The 15,031-nt window shown below is 37.4% G+C and overlaps 1 long non-coding RNA gene across 6 annotated transcripts; it reads left to right on the forward strand.

Moving 5' to 3' along the window:
- The first annotated feature begins 4,139 nt into the window (after positions 1 to 4,139).
- LOC104089791 (uncharacterized) lies at positions 4,140 to 12,055 on the forward strand. Of its 6 annotated transcripts, XR_004505268.2 has the most exons (4): positions 4,140 to 4,590; positions 5,040 to 5,087; positions 7,889 to 7,975; positions 11,741 to 12,055. It is a non-coding gene; the product is annotated as an uncharacterized lncRNA (long non-coding RNA). The 6 variants fall into 6 exon arrangements; XR_011411034.1 differs by lacking the exon at positions 7,889 to 7,975; XR_001968005.3 differs by lacking the exon at positions 5,040 to 5,087.
- Positions 12,056 to 15,031: the final 2,976 nt, after the last annotated feature.

A 15,031-nucleotide genomic window follows, 5' to 3' on the forward strand; every position in this document is an offset into this window, starting at 1 on the left:
GGAGGCATGGGTAATGTTGGTAGAGGCCATCCTCCCAGTCCGTTTCATTCAGCACTCCATGCATCCCACAGTGCTTCAGGTGGTCACAGCCCTCACGTGTCTCATTCTGACCAGCTAGCTTACAGTGCACCACCAGCTCTTATTAATGCACCTCCGATCCGGAGTCATCAGAGTGGTTATCCAGGTCGACATGGCATGTTCCAAGGTCAGCAGTGATAATATACGAGGACATATTATACTTGTGGTGATCCGAGACACATTGCTAGATATTTCCCTCGAGCATCATGCAGTTCACAGCAGCAGAGTTCTCGTGCAATGATTCCAGCACCAGCTGTTCCGCCACCCGCCCAGCCAGCGAGGGGTAGGGGTCAGACAGCTAGAGGTGGAGTTCAGGCCGTTAGAGGTGGAGGCCAGCCAGTTAGAAGCCATCCCAGGGATGCGGTTTAGAGTGGTGGGGCCAGCCCCGATTTTATGCTTTTCTAGCTAAGCCTGAGGCTGAGTCATCCGATGCAGTGATCACAGGTATTGTTCCAGTTTTCCATAGAGATGCTTCAGTTCTATTTGATCCAGGATCTACTTATTCTTATGTGTCCTCCTATTTTGCTTCATATCTGGTTGTGCCTCGTGATTCTCTGAGTGCTTCTGTGTGTGTCCACACTAGTGGGAGATTCTATAGTAGTAGATCATGTCTATCATTCGTGTGTGGTTACTATTGGGAGTTTGAGACTAGCGTGGATCTTCTACTTCTTGATATGGTAGATTTTGATGTCATCTTGGGTATGGATTGGTTGTCACCTTATCATGCTATATTGGATTATCACGCCAAAATGGTGACCTTATCCATGTTGCGGTTACCTCGACTACAGTAGAAAGGGACTCTTGGCCATTCTACCAGCAAGGTCATCACTTATGTGAAAGCTCGGCGTATGGTCGAGAAGGGGTGTCTAGCTTATTTGGCTTATATTCGCGATCCCAGCGCGGAAGTTCCTTCTATGGATTTAGTTCCAGTTGTCCGTGAATTTCTAGATGTATTTCCTGCAGATCTGCCGGGGATGCCACCCGACAAAGATATTGACTTCTGTATTGATTTAACTCAGGGCACGCAGCCCATTTCTACTACACCATATCGTATGGACCCGCCGGATTTGAAAGAATTGAAGGAGCAGTTACAAGACTTTCTTGATCAGGGATTCATTAGACCCAGTGTCTCACCTTGGGGTACACCAGTACTATTTGTAAAGAAGAAAGATGGCTCTATGTGGATGTGTATAGATTATCGGTAGTTGAACAAGGACACTATCAAAAACAAATATCTATTGCCAAGGATTAATGACTTATTCGATCATCTTCAGGGTGCCAAGGTATTTTCAAAGATCAACTTGAGGTCTGGTTACCATCAGTTGAATATTAGGGCACCTGATGTCCCTAAGATAGCTTTTCGGACTCGATATGGGCATTACGAATTCCTAGTGATGTCATTTGGGCTGACAAATGCCCCAGCAACATTTATGGAATTGATAAATCGGGTGTTCAAACCCTATTTGGATTCTTTTGTAGATGTATTCATTGATGATATCTTGATTTACTCCAGCAGTCGAGAGGAGCATGAGAAACATCTTCGAATTGTGCTTCTGACTTTGAAGAATAATCAGTTATATGCCAAATTTTCAAAATGCGAATTTTGGTTAGACTCAGTTGCCTTTTTGGGTCATGTTGTATCGTCAGAAGGCATAAAAGTGGATCCTAAGAAGATTGAGGCAGTTCAGAATTGGCCTAGACCTACTTCAGCTACAGAGATCCGGAGTTTTCTGGATTTGGCAGGTTATTATCGTCGGTTTGTGGAGGGATTTTCATCCATAGCATCCCCACTGACCAAATTGACCCAAAAGGGTGCCCCATTCAGCTGGTCAGACGTGTGTGAGTTGAGCTTGCAGAAGTTAAAGACCGTTTTGACTACAGCGCCAGTATTGGTATTACCCACAGGTTCAGGATCTTATACGGTATATTGTGATGCATATCGCGTTGGGCTTGGTGCAGTATTGATGCAAGATGGCTGGGTGATTGTATATGCATCACGGCAGTTGAAATTTCACAAGAAGAATTATCCTGTCCATGACTTAGAATTGGCAGCTATTGTCCATGCACTGAAGATTTAGAGGCATTACCTTTACGGTGTCTCGTGTGAGGTATTCACTGATCATCATAGCCTACAGTATCTGTTTAGGCAAAAAGATCTCACTTTGAGGCAGAGATGATGGTTGGAGTTGTTGAAAGATTATGATATCACCATTTTGTATCACCCCGGAAAGGCCAATGTGGTGGCCGATACTTTGAGTAAAAAGGTTGTGAGTATGGGCAGTCTTGCGTATATTCCGGTTGGTGAGAGACTGTTAGTTGCAGATGTTCAGACTTTGGCTACTTAGTTCGTGAGGTTAGATGTTTCAGAACCCAGTCGAGTTCTAGCTTGCACAGTCGCTCAGTCTTCTTTATATGAGCGTATCAGAGAGTGACTGTATGATGATCCTCATTTGCTTGTCCTTAAGGACAAGGTACGGCATGGTGGTGCCAAACAGGTTGTTGTGGGGGTACTGTATTTTGACAAAGTATTCCTGCATTATTAAATTTGGTGTGTAAGTTTAAGACATTAGGGAAATAACAGTCTAATTACGGTACCTATTACTTTCATATATGTTGTCATTTGAAAGTTTTACAACTTTAGCTTCAGTCTTTCACTTTAACCGCTGCCCTGGACTCATCCGATGAAAATGATCCAAACGCCCATTTATTCATCTTTTTAAATGATAGTGTGTTTTACATGGATTAACTTTGTCATAGCCCTGTATTGAATTCATCTACCTTTCCAATGTCAGTAGAATAAACAACAAACGCTCATGCTTAAAGTCTACTGAGGTAACGTTTTGCTTGATTTTTTGAACTATTTGAAATGCAGATGTCTCACAGTAATAAGTTTGTGAAGGAATGTCTTCTGACCGAACGAACAAACATATACAAAAGATACAAAAGAGGAATCCTTGGTGGAAAAGTTGATTGCAGAAGCATCCGAAGGAGAAGATTGTTTTGCTATTATATTCACTAACGTCTGGTAATTGCCACAGTCCTTATTAAAAATTATAATCACTGACATCCCTACTGGTGCTAAAACATGTGAACTTCTTTAAAGGAAAACATGTGAATTTGTAGCTACATTTTTTCTGGGGTTAACAGCACTGCACAATTATGACATTCCTCAAACAAACACAAAGCACTTGGAGCAAATTAAAATGCATGTATAGCCCATCAAAGAAAAAAGCCTCAACAGTTTACGGTAAAGTGTTATTCACGAAATCAATCTTTTAACATTCTAATCAGAAAAGTTATAGAAACTATGTACAACAGATAAGATGGAATTGCATATTTAAACAACAAATAGAACCTTGCTGTGTTTTTATATATTAAAACTTGCTAGATTCTAAACCTGTTAAGGCTTCTCTCTTTTTGATTGAATAGTAAAAATGGATATTTATTTGTCGTAAGTTCTCTTTGTATAGAAAAAACTATTGTTGTTGTTAGACTGTGGGTAGCTTTGATATTTTTTTATTCATCTCTAAATTAACCCCTAATAATTCACAGCAACGCTGCAATGATCACACTTACCGGGCAGTCTGCTGATGCATTTATGACCATAATAGCTGATGAACTGGTATATTCCATTTTATTTTCCTTGTACTCTAAACCGAAAAATGTCATATATGATATGCAGCATGTGCTACATCTACATCTGTATGGTCATGAATAACAATTACTATCTTTCATATTTTATTTCTTGTGCAACCGTCAGTTAAACCTTAATATTCTGTGCTACACATCAAATGTACAGGTGGTCTGTCAAAACCTAAACATAATGTTTACCTACATATTAAAGTAATTAATCCATGCCTACATCAAATGTGTTTTCTTTTTTGCTTCTTTTAAATTATCAACATGATCCAGAAGTGTTTTAACTAAAAACTGATTCTTACAATTATGTCTTCTAATTATATATTGGCTACATTTATTTCACTGTTGCTAGAGTTGATTTGAAATAGTTTATCATCTTTGTTGATAGCAATTCTAACTGTTGCTATCTTGCACAAATCCATATCAGCAGATACTGCTGGAAGACCATATGACTTTGGCATTATGGCTTCTGTATTTGTTGGTTTGTATATCCAAAGCATTTTACTGTGTTGAAATAACAAAATATTAGAAATAAATGGCTGATAAAGAGTAACATTTTTGTGGTAACTCTATAATCTTCTTTTTCTCTTTTGGACACAAGCTCATTCCTTGTGGATATTGTCACTATACCTCAATTTCTAATAGCAAAGCTTTGTTCATGTTGGGGCCAGGCAAAGCCCGGGCTACCCTTGCTAGTTTCTATTAAATAAAAATGAAGATGGTCGATCAAGGGTAGAAGAGTCATTTTGCTTAGCCATAAAAGTGCTTACCCGTCAATAACTACGTTATTGAGCCACCGCCTCTTTTCTTCTTCTTTTCTTACCTACTTTTCAGATCTATTCGCTCTTCTCAACTATGGTGATAAATTTTCAGGTTAGCTACTCTTTTGATTTTTGCCCAAATCTTCCTATTTGTTTTTGAATCTGTATGAACTTTTGTAGTTCTTTTTTAAAATCTTGTAGTATGAATCTTCATAGAAAATATTGGTGGACTTCTCATTATGGGTTAGAAAAACGAATTTTCAACTAAATCTGACCTCATTTTCCCCTCAATCTGTTAGATTCTCCATCCTTATCATATTTGACTTATATTTTCGTCTTTTTTAAAATATAAAATAAAAAAAAAATTTCATCGGATTTTTTTTGGGATTTAAAAGTAAGGCATGAGGGAGAAAAACTCCCTTAATTTGTTGGATATTCCATTTGTTCAAGTGAATGCAATCTAATCTTTAATTGACTTTTATGGGAGAACTGCAATTTACTATAAAGAGACCTATATGCTTTGGTTATAAGAAATTATAGTGACAATTATTTTTGTTTCAGCACCGGCCTTCCCGATATTCAATTTCTTATGAGAGGCATATTCATAGGGTAATGATTTTATTTACTTCAATAATATCACATTATTAGCTTAGGATTAACGTTGTATTTCGAAAGATTAAAACACATCCACTTTGTACAACCAAAGATAAGCAAGAAATAATACCTCTCTTCTTGATTTCTCAGTTGGTATCCATTAACTTTATTTGTTGCTGTAAAATTTCGCCTTTCTCCAGCTTTTTGTTTGCGAATGTCTATTACTGATGCTTTTGTTACTTTATTTTGTTTCATCTTATTTACTTCAGCTTTTTGCTCTTTGTTGTGGTAGTTGTATGTTCGTTTGTCTGTTCAGCACTTCGCAGCCCGATAAAATATTACTCTTCTATTGACTTACATTTTTTCTTAGTTTCTTCGTATTGAGAAGTGAAAACGATTCTGTTTTAGCATTTATGTATGTACATTTGTGTGTATGATGTATGGTTCTGTCATGCTTATATAATAGGGACTGCACGTCTTATTTTATCTATTGAAAGACTAAATATCTATTTTCTATACATACTGAAGTGCAATGATTTGCAGATGTTGTGACAAAGTCTATTGAGGGACTTATTGAGGCCTATTCCAGATTGCAATATCAGAATTATTTTTCTGAAGTGATTTATCTTTAGTTGCTTCGCTCTCCTTTTTCGGTTACATATGCATGACAAGATCGCATTAATATTAGGCCTCCCATTTGACCTATGTCCCATTTCTCTATTTCAATACTGAAATTTTCTTTTCATTAGTAGCACTATCAACTGTGCATTCAAAGCTCCATATATAATTTAAAAATGGATGAAGCTTGATAGATCAGTGTTTTTATCTCTGTAGTGCGAGATACATTATGCTATGTTCTCATACATAGGTCATACATTCATCTTATTGCATTTTATGGGTTTTCTCAATCTTATTTAATATTGTAGAAGGATGATACCTTGAAAAACTTAACTTTTTAGGGACTGTTTCAACATTTGATTACTTCTAAAAGATCATCTTATTATGTTGGTAGTCATTTTTATATGAATTTTAAAGCTTTGATTGGAAGATTGTCCTATAGACCTATACTAATCAGGTTTTTATATTTAGCTATTTAATCTCCTTTCAACTATTTTGTATTTTTTTTATTGTTTTATATTACATTGACGTTTAGTATTCTGATATCTAGAGTCTCATTTGCTGAAGAAAAGAGAAAAACACGCGTAGAGCCGAAAGCTCTGTGTTTACAAAAAAAAAAAAGAGCTTGCTTGGACTTAGTGGCTCTTGTGCTCAATAAAATTTCCAGTAATTGATAACTTTTGCTGTTGAAAATTTCTGGTAACCTTTTCTTTTCTTTTTAGAAGTATATTCTGTTGTATTAGATTTTTATTAGGTTAAAACTTTAGAAAATCCATTATGTTGGCAAGAAACAGAACTAATTCAGGAAAAGATTGGAGTGAAAAAGCTTGCAACTTTTCTGAAGCATGTATGTTTGTTTAATTATGTGTCGAGTTGTTAACCCAAAAATGTTATGAGTAAAAGTTGAAACAGTAACTTTAACAAGTTGTAGAATATTAAGTATGTGGAGGGGAAATGGGAAACATTGATAGACTTATGGAACTCAAGATGAGGTAATAATTTATGTAATATCTTGGTGAACTACCCTGCTCCTTCTTTTACTATGCATATCTAAGACCTCTAAGGGGTTAAAGGTTGTTATATAATAGGGTTCAAGAATTAGAATAAAATAGATTCTCAAAATTCTGATGCTTCATTCTAGAAAAGGGACCAAATACTTTGAATTTGCTATTGGAGCCACTCAAAATATAAACCATTGTTATCATCAAATTTTGAATTAGGTATCAATTGCTGTAATTATAACTAATGTGAACATATCAAAAAGGTAAGTGCTTTAATTGATGTTGTTACAAGAAAATCCCAGAATACCTGATCAATGAGGGTTGTAGAAATGACCTTTGCCCGCTAGAGCCTACAAGGTGAAAAGGCATTTGATAGTAGTTTTATTTCCTAAAGAACATTGTTTATGCGAACTGATCGCTTGGATACAATAGTATTTATTGTGCTAACTCCAGTGTTAATTTATAGGCACCAAATCAACTAAACCTCATCTTGTAAAATAAAGATGTATTATCTCTATTCAAGAATGTTTAAGCTTAACCACAAATTTGAAAACACTCAACTCTAGTAAAAAATAATAAAATAAAAAGGGAGACACTGAGCTCTTGTAGGTCCATTTCAGTTAGCTTTAGTTTGCAGTAATTTAAATTTCTTTACAAGCTACTACTTCATAAGCACAACGTTGGACGCGTGCTCGGCACGCGCTTGATCTCATCTAGTCTTATATAGAAAAGCGAAGACGCTCGACCATCTGAGGGCTTTTTTGACTTTTCACAACTTATAACAGATGTGTCCTTTAGAAGTGGCATTTATTGACTAACCACCTCATCCAATTCATTATCGGTCTAGAATTTTCTCTTAGTCTACCTTATTCCTTGTCTTCTCTGTTGGGTCTCACTCTCACAGTGTTCAGGTTAGTATTTCACTACAAATTACTCTCTTCTTTATTCTTCCTTTTTATTATTTGATGCTCTTGAGTATAGCTTCTTTTTTCCCTTTTGTTTGTTATGCATATTTCGTGTGTATCTGTCATTTTGCCTCATTTACTTACGAATGCAGGTTCCTTTTTATTTTTCTTCTTTGGGAATATGTGCTTCTATGAGTTTTATGATTTTGACTTAGGATTTTACATTTGTGATTTTACCATAGAGTCTATTTTCTAATTTGTGGTTGTGATTTTTGAATCTAATTCCCTATAGGTTTTTTCCCTAATGAATTGAATGATTAGGAGTTCTTGTCACCAACAGATGTGAGTGGAATTCAGATTATCTCATTTCAATTGACAGGTATCGAAAATTACTCTATCTGGTATCGTTCTATGAGGGTAGCATTGCTGGATAGGAACAAATTGGGGTTGGTTGATGGGTCGTGTTATAAAGAAAAATTCCTAGAGGGTACTTGGAATCATTGGGAAAGGATGAATGCTATTGTGCTTTCTTGGATTATAAATTATGATGCTAGTGGTCTTCTTGATGATATTATGTATGCGTCTAGTGCACATGCTGTGTGGAATGATTTACTTGAATGGTTTAACAAGGTAGATGGGTCTAGATTATTTAATTTGTATAAAGAAATTTCTACACTAAGTCAAGTAACAACTTTTGTCCCTGTGTACTTCTCACAACTCAAATATTTGTGGGACGCATTTGAAGCTTTAGTGTATACGGTCGAAACCGATTTCGGCCTTTGTACGACTGATCGAGATGGGAACATAATGGACTGAAGAGAGTCTTCATAATATCGAGATGGGATCAGAAGAAACAAACGAGCTTCGAGTTTTATGGACAGGTCAAATACCGAGCTCGAAGTCATTATCGAGCTCGAGTCCAAATCGAACTATGATGAGAAGAGATGGAATCGAGATTAAAAGGCCATAGGCCAACCAATACCGACCCTGGGTCAGTACTGGGCCCCGAGTCAATATCGAGCTCGGACCCACATCGAGCGCTAAACCTAAAAATCGACCGATAGCAAGTCTGATCATGATCGAGCCAAGAGACAACAGTCGTTACAACCGTACTAAGAGAGGGAATTTCGGTGGAAACTAGGGAAAAACTGATTTATCATGGGTTCCCCACTATATATTTTTAATTATATCCAAAATAGGATCCCTCCACTATAAGAGGGATGGCTATTACTCCTGTAAGGGGGGCAATCAAGTCACTAATACACTGTAACTCAAATACTATTGATACATTCCAATATTAAGAGATTATCCTTTTGAGCTTCATACATAATTTTATTTTGCTTGTTCATAAATCATCTTCCTTTCAACTCGGTTTGTATCTTTTTTTATAGTCAATATTCGATATTTCTACTTATTCTTACGATTTGTGTCAAGTTATAGCACGTACCCTTAGAACTACGTATAAATTCAACTCTATCCGTTTTCCGGGTAAACAGTTTGGCGCCCACCGTGGGGCTGAGGATAACAGTGGTTATTTGATACGAATCTGCAAAACATACCATTTTACGCTTGTTGCTGAAAGTGTCTTTGATTTCGGATTAGCAACAACGAACTCTCAATTAGTGGCCTTACTTATCGACAACGAAGCTGGACTTCAAGGTGAGAAAAACAACTTGATGCCCAGGTCTGAAAGGTCGCTTGTCGATGCCATTGGGGCCCGAGTTGAAGTACCATTAGACGTTAATTCGCATGTGACTATTGAGGCAAACCAACGTTCTGAACCTGAAAACAGCATTCATGGTGGTACTCGATCTGCAGTTCGAGACATCCATAACGTTGAGAAAAATGGAATCAGCTTGTGTATGATTTTCAAAATATTGCAAGCTCAACAGGTAGTGATAGCTCAGTTGTAGAGTCAAACCCAGGTACCGAGCAGACCGGAGCCCAGTCCACCCCGAGAAATCACCCACAGAACAGGGCCAGCTGTAGTAAGGTCAAATGAGTAAGAATCGGGGACTAATCCCGAAATTGCTAAGATACTCAAGGAACTCACAAAACGGATCGAAGCAAACGATAAAAAGTTAAAACATATAACTCAAGGGTCGATTAGATCCTAGGGGCACCACCAGTATTGAAAGGGTTGGATTCCAAAACATTTGTGCAAAAGACTTTTCACCCGAGTGCATCTCCAAAACCGATCCCCAAAAAATTCTGCATGCCCGAGATTCCTAAATATAATGGGACGACTGACCCCAACAAACACGTCACCTCTTACACGTGTTCCATAAAGGGCAACGATTTAGAAGATGATGAAATTGAATCCGTCTGTTGAAAGAATTTTGAGAGACCCTTTCAAAGGGAGCAATGATTTGGTATCACAACCCGCCACCAAATTCCATCGACTCATTCGCCATGTTAGAAGATTCTTTCGTAAAGGCACATGCAGGGGCCATAAAGGTCGCAACAAGGAAATCAGTCCTTTTCAAGGTAAGGCAAAAGGATAATGAAATGCTGAGGGAGTTCGTGTACCGATTTCAAATAGAACGCATGGAATTGCCACCAGTCACAGAAGATTGGGTCATTCAAGCTTTCACCCGGTTGAACGAGCGGAGTTCGATAGCATCATGTCAGTTGAAACAAATTCTGATCGAATATTCGGTCGTGACCTGGGCCGAAGTGCACAATCTATATCAATCGAAGATCAAGGTCGAAGACGACCAACTAAGATCCCCCTCTGGTTCAGTACATCCAAGCAGATCGGTAGTTAAGAACCAGAGGGATATAAACATGGAGAAAAGGTTGAACATAGACCAATATCAACCATATACCGCAGATCGAAGGAACAATAGTTCAGGACGCAATTCCGTCCAGAACAATCGAAGAAGTAATCGAGGACAGAGTTCTCGGGGACTTATGAACAAAAGTGGTTTTGAAAAGTATGTCGATCCCACAGAGGCACCTCGATTATTGGAATATAACTTTAGCATCGACGCATCAGGCATTGTATCGGCAATCAGAAGGATCAAAGATACTAGGTGGCCCAGACCCATACAGACCGATCCTTCCCAAAGAAACCCAAATTTGATGTGCAAGTATCATGGCACGCATGGTCACAAGACCGAGGATTGTAGACAATTAAGGGAGGAGGTATCCCGTCTATTCAACAAGGGCCACCTTTGAGAGTTCCTCAGTGATTGAGACAAGAATCATTTCATAGAAAGAGATGCCAACAAGAAAATTGAACAGGAGGAACCCAAACATGTCATTCATATGATCGTCGGTGGGGTCGACATTCCACAGAGACCTATGTTCAAACACACTAAGGTATCAACCACTAGGGAAAAATGAACCCGAGATTATGTGCCCGAAGGCACTGTCATTCAATAACGAAGAAGCAGAAGGCATTTTTCAGCCCCACTACAACGTTGTGGTTATTTCTATCTTATTGAGTAAAGTTCAAGTTAAGCCTGTTTTAGTGGATCCAGGTAGTTCGGCGAATATCATCCGATCGAGGGTCGTTGAGCATCTTGGCCTACATAATCAAATCGTACCCGCAGCTCGGGTTTTAAACGGCTTCAATATGGCCAGTGAAACAACTAAAGGGGAGATTATTCTACCGGTGAACGTGGCTGGAACAATTCAAGACACCAAGTACCACCTAATCGAGGATGACATGAGATACAATGGCCTGCTCGGAAGACCTTGGATCCACAATATGACGGCAGTCCCTTCGACCCTCCACCAAGAGATGAAATTCTCGATGTCGGACGGTGTAAAATCAGTATATGGGGAACAGCATGTTGCAAAGGAAATATTTGCGGTCGATGAGGTAAAAGCACAAAGGGTGGTTCCGTGCCATTTTTATATTATTAGTTGCTTATTTTATTGTTGATAAATTAAATGGCTACTAAGTGATACTACTCTTGCTGAAATTATTATATCATTCCCCTTTTGCGTGTTTCCTCCCAATTTATAAATGGTTATTGATTGTATTATTGTTACTTTGTATTTGTATATACTTGTACATGTGGTTTACGTACGTGTCTTGTCATAGCCTCGTCACTATTTCGTCGAGGTTAGGCTCGACACTTACAAGTACATGGGGTCGGTTGTACTGATACTATACTCTGTACTTCTTTTGCAGATTTCGGAGTTGGTCCCAACGGCTTACTGTAGAATTGCTCGGATACAGTTACCAGTGGAGACTTGAGGTATAACTGTACAGCGTTCGCAGTTCTGAAGTCTCCTTCTATATTATCTCAGCTATATATTATATTTCAAACAGCTTGAATTTTATTCAGACCTTTATTTGTTTTATTCTAGAAGCTCGTGCAGTTGTTACTCCAGTTCTAGGATGGAACTTAGATATCGCGATTATTATGGATTATTCACTATATTTCAGACTTTATTTTTGCATTTGTTTTCTTGTTATTAATTAATTTAATTTTTTTTGTTAAAATAGCTAATTATATTCTAACGTTGGCTTGCCTAGCAAGTAAAATATTAGGCGCCATCACGATCCCGAAGGTGAGAATTTCGGGTCGTGACACTATGTATACCAGAACTGGACATGGAGGGAATCAGAAGTACAAGAAAAACTACAATATCGAGTGTGATTTTTGCAAAATGAAAGGATATAGCAAAGAAAATTGCTATAAAATTATGGGGTATCCTCCAGAATTCAAGTATAGGAAGAAAAGGGGAGTTGGAAATGCAGCCTACAATATGATAATTGAGAACAATACAATTGTCAGGAATACAAGTGGTAATGGTTCAACTGATGCAAACTCCCAGGAAAATCAGTTCCAAGCATTAGGAAATTCAGTTAGTCAAGTGCGAATGTATGCAAATACAAACACAGGAAAAGTAAATTACAATATGGGACAAGGGCCTACTACTCAGCTAAATTTACAAGGGTTGCCTCCAATAACCAACTGTATTTTTTCAAAGGAACAGTATAAGCAAATCCTGCAAATATTGAATAAGTCTTCAGGTGTTAGTTTGAGACTTCTACTGCAACAGGTATTAGCATTGCTTTTTTATCATCCACTAGTCCATAAGAGTGGATAATTGACACTGGTGCTACCAATCATATGGTAGGTGATTTAAGTCTGTTGAACCGAGCTTCCATTGTGCAACCAGAATATCCAAAGAGGGTGTTCTTACCTAATGGAGATATAACACATGTGGCTCACATTGGTTCTAGTAATATTACTAATAGAATCACAGTAACAAATGTGTTTCATATTCCACACTTCAAGTACAACTTACTTTCTGTATCTAAGGTCACCAAACAACTAAAGTGCTCAGTTCTTTTTTTCCTGATTTTTGTATTTTTCAAGATCTCTTCAATGGGCAGGTGAGAGCGATTGGTAGAGAAGATAGTGGACTATACATTCTAAATGGAAATTTTCAACCAGCTGGATCTAATGATGAAGTTCTATTAGCAGCAAAAGAACCATCAGTGATCATAGATCTATGGCATAAAAGATTTGGACATGTATCAGCTTCAGTACTTAAAAAATTACTACATGAGAAGACTGAAATAATAGCTGAAAGAGTAGATAGATGTATTGTATGTCCATATGCTAAACAAACAAGACTTCCATTCCAATCAGTAATACAAAAACAACTGTTTGTTTTGCGTTAGTACATGTTGATCTATGGGGGCCTTACAAAGTACCTACAACTGATGAAAACAAATACTTCTTATCAGTAGTGGATGAATACACTAAATTCACTTGGATATTTCTACTGAAATTAAAGTCTGATGCAAGTACTGTATTACAAAAATTCATTACATTAGTCAGAAATCAGTTTGATAAGTTAATCAAAGTAATCAGAACAGATAATGGCATTCAGTGTGTCAGATCGTGTTCAACAATCTAGGCATTATTCATCAAAAGTCATGTGCTTATACACCTCAGCAAAATGAAGTATGCTGAGAGGAAACACAGACATATTCTGGAAGTCACAAGGGCAATAAGATTTCAAGAAAATATACCAATCAAATTTTTGGGGTATTGTGTATTAGTTGCAATTTACCTAATCAACAGGCTGCCAAGCATAGTCATAAATAATCAAACACCTTATGAGAGGCTGTTTGACAAGAAGTCTATCCTAACTCACCTGAGAGTACTGGGATGTCTAGCCTATGCAAAGATAGTTCAGGAACATGACAAAATAATACCTCGATAAAAAATGACAGTACATATGGGGTATTTAGCTGAACAAAAGGGATACATACTATATGATCTAGAAAATATATCATTTCTGGTACGTAGAGATGTCAGTTTTAGGGAAGACATATTTCCATTCAAACAAAATCAAAGCACATCTACCACTATATTCACTCAAAACAACAGTTTACACAAATTGTTCTATGAGACAAGTGGTCAATCATCTACAACTCTAAATCAGAGAATTTCTGAAACTACTGAGAATCATGATGCTGCTTCTCCTGAATCCTTTGTTCAACCAGCTGAATTTAATCCAGAAATATAACTCATGGATCAACAAGGTGAGGTAAATCAGCTGGATCAAAGCAGTGAACCTCAACCACCAACTATGTCATCCTCTATTCAACCATCTCCTGTCACTATAGCCTCGACAAATTAAGATGAGCTCAGAAAGTCATAAAGGGAAAAAAGGCCAACTCTTTGGCTGAGAGAGTTTGTCTCTCTGAATATTCATCAAGACACACCCTATGGATTATCTAAGTATCTTACATATGATATCACCTAAATATCAAGCTTATACTACATCTATCTCTTCAATTAACTAGTAACTACTCACATGCTTGCAAGGATCCTCGGTGGATAGAAACAATGAAAGCTAAAATTAAAGCATTGCAAGACAATCACACATGGGCCATAATCAATCTACAAGAAGGCAAACATCCAATAGGATGCAAATGGATCTATAAGATTAAGTATAAATCTTCAGGGGGAATTGAAAGATTCAAAGCCAGATTAGTAGCAAAGGGGTTTAGCCAACAAGAAGGCATTGATTATCAAGAAACATTCAGTCTGGTAGTTAAAATAAAGACAGTCAGAATAAAACTTGTTATTGTTGTCCAAAAACAGTGGCATATACATCAAATGAATGTATATAATGCCTTTCTACAAGGTGATCTCTATGATGAAATTTATTTGCAAATGCCACAAAGATTTACCAGTCAGGGGGAGAATAAATCAGTTTGTCGACTTGTTAAATCCTTATAGTGTTAGTATATGTTGATGACATTCTTATCACTAGAGACAGTCTTAGCTTGATACAAAACACCAAAATTGTCCTGCATAAGGCCTTCAAAATGAAAGACTTTGGTGAGCTAAAGTATTTCTTAGGGATTGAATTTGCCAGGTCCAAGCAAGGTATCTTAATGCACCAAAGGAAGTATGCACTAGAACTTATTTCTGAAACTGGACCGGGGGCT

Source organism: Nicotiana tomentosiformis, chromosome 9, assembly GCF_000390325.3.
Source record: "Nicotiana tomentosiformis chromosome 9, ASM39032v3, whole genome shotgun sequence".
NCBI classification, from domain to species: domain Eukaryota; kingdom Viridiplantae; phylum Streptophyta; class Magnoliopsida; order Solanales; family Solanaceae; genus Nicotiana; species Nicotiana tomentosiformis.